At 42.2% G+C, this 5,925-nt stretch overlaps 1 long non-coding RNA gene across 2 annotated transcripts in view; it reads right to left on the reverse strand.

The window, feature by feature from the left end:
- Positions 1-317: 317 nt before the first annotated feature.
- The window catches only part of LOC116073107, a 72,332-nt gene continuing 66,724 nt past the window's right edge, over positions 318-5,925 (reverse strand). For both annotated transcript variants that reach the window (XR_004111671.1, XR_004111672.1), the window contains 2 exons: positions 1,081-1,305; positions 318-892 (listed from right to left, as the gene is read on the reverse strand). This is a non-coding gene — a long non-coding RNA (uncharacterized LOC116073107). The remainder of the gene's footprint in view (positions 893-1,080; positions 1,306-5,925) is intronic.

Raw genomic sequence — 5,925 nt, forward strand, 5'->3', positions numbered from 1 at the left:
CAGGAGAGTCCCTTGGTCCTGTGAAGGTTCTATGCCCCAGTGTAGGGGAATGCCAGGGCCAGGAAGCAGGAGAGGGTGGGGTGGAGAGCAGGGGGAGGGGGGAGGGAACAGGGTTTTGGTTTTGTTTTGTTTTGTTTTTTCCAGAGGTGATACTGGGTAAGGAGATATCATTTGAAATGTAAGTAAAGAAAATATCTAATAAAAAAAAGATTAAAGTGTGAAAGAATACATATGGCCTGCATGTTGTATGAGAAATAACAGCAGAGAAAAATACAGATATTCAGAAAAATATTACTAGTTATATATTTGTTGGGGTATATATATTATTTATTTATTACCTTAAATTGATCAAAAATACAAAAATACATCTATAGAGAGTTCTTGCTATGTGACCATGAACTCTTGAGCTCAGTCCCTAGCACCTAGGTACAGCAGTAATTGCCTGTCATCCTGTCTCTGGAGAATAGGAACAGAAGGGTGCTCTGGAATTTCTGGCCAGAGTTGAGTCACAAAATCCTAAATTCAGTGAGATCCTCTGATGCAAAAGTTAAGGTAGGAGGCAAGTGAGGAGGACTCTCTACACCTGACCTCTCTCCTCCACACACACATGCACACAGGAGCACTTACAAGCCCGCATGCTAGGACACCAGGATGATGAAGCTATTACTTCGATATCCATATATCCAATATTTCAATATCCATAAACACAATAAAAGAAAAAAAGATTTGGCTTTGATATTTCAAAGAACAAATTTTCAATTCCAAGTAATAAACGTGGTTGCTGGGAGCTACATATATATTCAATATCCAGCCTTCTGCCTTGCTCCATCCCTTTTCTTGCTGTCTCTTCTTCCCACCTTGCTCCTCCCTGATGGGAAGGAAAGGGAGCGTCCTGTAGAAATGCAGAAGCCAGATAATGCGTATAAACAGAGGGGACTGAGATTGACCCCTCCCCTGCCCATCAGCACTCCCAGCTTCTTCCCTATTCCTGCTGATGAGGGCTTTAGAGACATCCACACCTGCTCCAGGACCCGCCTATAGAACCAGCTGGGTTCTATTTCAACTCACCGACCCACTTACCTACTTTAATATTCCCTGAATTCTGAGTTCTGCCCTTCTCTCAAGGAGCAAAGAAGGCTGGAAACAGAGTCTTGCCCCTGCGGTAAGATGCTGAATTCATAAATTCTTGATTTGGTACATCACTGAATATTTTAGGATCTGGTGTACTTCGGGTTCGGGCGAGGCTCTCGTAAAGTAATTTAGAGCTATATGAAATTCCCATTATCTCAGGGGAAACGGTGATCCCTGCGAGATAAGTGAGTAGAATAACTAATTATTTTAACCTAATCGCTGCCATCCCTTCTCATCCTCCAGCACGCTTGTCATTTCTTATCGTTCTTTTCTTTCCTTACCCCCACTGGCAGTTTTTAAAAGTTGATCCTTCTGCGATCAACAGAGATGAAACAGGCTTAGTGATGAAGGATTACACAAGTCCCCACACTTCCTGGGGATTACAAGCAGAATTAGCATGGCTGTCTAATAGGAAGCCACAGCTTGGGGGTAGAAAATGACAGGGTTATTTATTCTTCCAAATCCTGGGCATTGCTAAGTTGTTATTAATCACTGGGAATTCAGGGCTGAGACAGGGGACTTCATTTACAGCCAGCAAACTAATAGGTTTTGAGTCTCCTTTACAATATTCTTTAAACAGTGTCTCAACATGGGGGGGGGGATGGGGAATGATACATAGGTCCTAAAGGCTAAACAAATTGAAATTGTGAAAGCAATGATTTTGCCCACCTCTGTAGCCACATCTGGAAGTAAGTACCTTTTAACGATTCTCTTGTTCATTTGTTTGGGTGTTCTCACTAGAATGTTAGTGATTTTATTTCTCAAGTTATCAAACTTTAAAGATTTATTTCCATTTTCTGTGGATGTTTCAGCTGCATGCATGTCTGTGCACCACATGAGTGCCTGGGGGCAGCAATGCCAGAAGAAGAAAGTGTCTTGGATCCCCTGAAACTAGAGTGGCTGCCAGTGGGGTGCTGGGAACCAAACCTGGGTCCTAGGGAAGAATAGCCAGTGTTCTCAACCATCAAACCATCTCTGCAGTCCTGCATTATCAAATTTAGACAATACAAATCCTCTCTATAAAATAAAAAGATGAAGAAATTGCTACCTGATTGAGCTTCCTCTACTGCTGCTTGGCATCAGTACTGTCAATTATACTATAATTTAATTCTTTCTGGGTCATTAGCTTGTCAACTATAAAAGACATCCATCAGAACTTGTGTGAGGTTTTCCAGCTCTAACAAATACTTCAAGAAGTGATTCCAACTGTTCTCACCACAAGGAAATCATAGATGGTCGAGGTGGTAGATAGGCTTTGTACCTTTAACTATGGACAATTGTTATAAATCAGTTCAAACTACAAAAGTCAGGTTATAATGATGGCTCAGTAGATAAAGTTTTTGTTCTACAAGCCTGAGGACCTAAGTTCAGATCACCATATTTAAAACAAAACAATAACCAAACAAACAAACACAAAAAAAACCTGGGCACAGTGGTCTGTGAACCCAGCATTGAGGCGAGGCACAGAGCCTCTGGTTCCCTGTAGTTGATTAGTCTAGATAAATCATGGTGCTTCAAGTTCAGTGAGAAACCTCATCTCCAAAAGTAAAGGTGGACAGTCAGAGAAGAAAAACATTTGCAGTCTGTGGCCTACCCATGAATATATGTGCATGCTCACATGCACAGACACATACCCCAACACTAACAAGTACAAACACAGTAAAATATACATATACACACACACATACACAGCAAAAAAATGTAAGAATTTAAAATTTGGAAGAATAGATAATAGTTCCCTAATTCTAAATCTTTCCAGCCCTTTCCTCAGTAACAATGCGGGTGTTTGAGTTAGAGCTTATTTTGTCAGGGCTTAAACCTTTGTATGACTCTCCAAACACCAATAATAATGTCTGTGATATTTTATATGATTGAATTTCAAGACTGAAATTGTCTCACATGGTACTTACATGGGCACAATCACATGACTCTAACTCTTGTTAAGCCAAGTGCTTGACCTTATAGGAATTTTTGTTTGCTGGACCACTTAATTTTTTTTAGACAAGGTCACAGATAGTGCAGTCTGTGCTCAAACGCACTATGTAGCCAAGGATGACCTTGAACTCCTGGTCTTTCTGCCTCTTCTTCCCCAGTACAGAGATTAGAGGTGTATAATATTCTATCATGTGCAGTACTAGGGAGGGATTTTAATTGCATGTCACCAAATCCTTTCGTTTTCATTTCACCAACATTCAAAGATCCTTGTTCTGATTTTATTTTATCTTCTATATTATTTTTTCCTGGAATACTTTTTAAAAGTTCTGTTTAAAATATGACCCCAAGAAACCCAGTCTTAATAAATGAGAACAAATCACAAGATGACATAGACCCAAACAAGTAGTGCACAAACTCAGAACTGCACAGAGTGAGGTCTAATGGGGCCATAACAGGGATGTATGTCTTGGGCCAGTGAGGCAGTTGATCTCCATTATTTGGGTCAGAGGGGGGAGTTTTGATAATGGTTAAGGACAAAGGGTCTCCATCCAAGCCTGAGTGAATCTGGTATCAGACTTGTGAGGCATACATACTGTCAGTGAAGACCCAAGATAGTTGCTCTCAGGTCACACTGCATCCCCAAGTGTGGATTTTTCCCACTGTGATGTTTCACAGGACCTTGCAGGGATTATAAGTATTTTATATAATATTTGTTTAGTGGTTTGGCTGGGTATTTATCTCCAAGTTCAAAAATAAAAAAATACACGGAAAATTGCTGCAGGGCTAACCCCAAGCCACAGTGGGAACGATGCACATCAGTCGATAAATGCCTCAGCCTTCTGTCCTTCCTAGGAACAGTTTAGCATAATGTGCTGTGGTTCCTGGGAGGGTCACAGCAGGACAGAGTCACAGTCACCTAAAATGGTAACCTTCAAATGCTGTGCTCTTTATAGGCTGTCTGCACTGCTCAGCTCCCCCTGTTCTTCCAGCCTGCTCCCTATGGACCATGTGGTCCCCTAAGTTTGGCTCTGCTAGTCACAAGGACAGAGTCACTGGCACTCCTAGAAACCTGGGCTATCTCTGTAACTCTACTAACCATCTCCTCCCACAGCTCATTCCCTTGTATAGAGGACTGAGTTAAACTCCTAGATGTCCTGGGATGTTGAGGGAACTGTTTCCTAAGGGGACCTAGACAGAGAGTGGATAATGCAGATGAGACCAGCAGTTATTCTGGAGGTGGGCCACTTTGATGTTTTGGTACTTTAGAGGACTTTGTATTTTCTCATTCATGCATGACATTTGCCCTCACAAGTCTCTCTGTCTTTACCATCTTCTTCCAGTTTCCAAGGACATCTTTCTCCCATAGTCTCCAAGGCACTTCCTTTGACGTACAAGGGAATTTCCTACAATATGCAAGGCTTCTGACATAGTCATACATTTCCATAATCTATGGGACTTCTCTCATAGTCTTTACAAGGCTTTGTAAATTACAAGGCTTTTTAAATACAAGGCTTTACCCACATTTGACAAGGCTTCTGCCACAGCTCCACACCTCCACAGCTTTTCACACAGGTTCTATATATAATTTTGTTCACAGGCTCCAAGCCTTTTACCACAGGTTCCCAGACTCTCCCAGAGGACACATGGCTTCTGCCACAGGTTCCAAGGCTTCTCCAGGGGGCCTTAAGCCTTTCTTCACAGGCCCCAATGTTTCACCCACAGGCTCCAAGAGCCATGAATTGTCCACTTTCTACCTGGGGATAGAACCCAAGGCATCACAGTACTAGGAAGATATGATACCATTGGGCTATGTCCACGGCCTTCCCTTTTGAGACAGGGTCTCACCAAGTGCTACAGACTCATCAACTGGCTTAGACTCACACCCCAATCCAGAAAGGTCTTGAACTCATAATTTCTCAGTTCAGCTTCCTAGGTAGCTGGGATTACAGGTCACCATGAGGTCTAACTATAGTCCTCATTTTTTTTGTAGCAAACACTCTCCCTGGTGTTTAGCTTATACTCCATAGGCATGCTTACTCAGCATGAAGCATAACTGGGAGATCTTTGTTCCTACGTATATCTGAGAAGATCACTCATTGCCAAGATGGCTTTCTCGGTACATTTCCACCTTGTTATAGGCAGACTGCCGCTATGTTTTTACGGCAGTGGTTCTCAACCTTCCTCACAATGTGACCCTTTAACCCAGTTCCTCATGCTGTGATGACCCCCCAACCATAAAAATCATTGTGGCTACTTCATAACTGCAATGTTGCTACTGTTATGAACAATAATGTAGATGTCTGTGTCTCCCAATGGTTTTAGATGACCCCCGTGAAAGGGCCACTTGACCCCCAAAGGGGTAGCAACCCACAGGTTGAGAAACACGGTTGTAAGGTATCACTCTTGTTTTCTACAGTGTAGTGCATGCGCAGGTCCTCTTAGATCCTGTAACAGGTAAATAGGCCAACAGCGGAAACATGGTCCTTAACAACTTCTAAGATGTGCAGAGTAACACAGACTTCTAGTAGCTGTGGTCTATGGCTGTTGACGAGGCTCTTCCTTTCCTTTTGTCATTTACAATTTTTAAATTTCATTTATTTTAGTGTGTGTGTGTGTGTGTGTGTGTGTATGCACTTGTGCGCATGTGCGTGCTCACCAGTATGCATGTTCATGCTTTTCAGATGCACAAATACATGTCTGGAGGTCAGAGGACAACTTTTGGGAATTGGATCTCTTCCCTCACCAAACTTAAGTCATAGACTTGTGCAGCGAGTACCTTTACCGGCTCACCCGTACTGCTGGCAGTGTCATTTGCTGTAAACAAAACTTTTTTTTTTTTAAAGGAGGAACACCAGATAT

The sequence above is a fragment of the Mastomys coucha genome, unplaced genomic scaffold (assembly GCF_008632895.1).
Source record: "Mastomys coucha isolate ucsf_1 unplaced genomic scaffold, UCSF_Mcou_1 pScaffold23, whole genome shotgun sequence".
Lineage (NCBI taxonomy): Eukaryota > Metazoa > Chordata > Mammalia > Rodentia > Muridae > Mastomys > Mastomys coucha.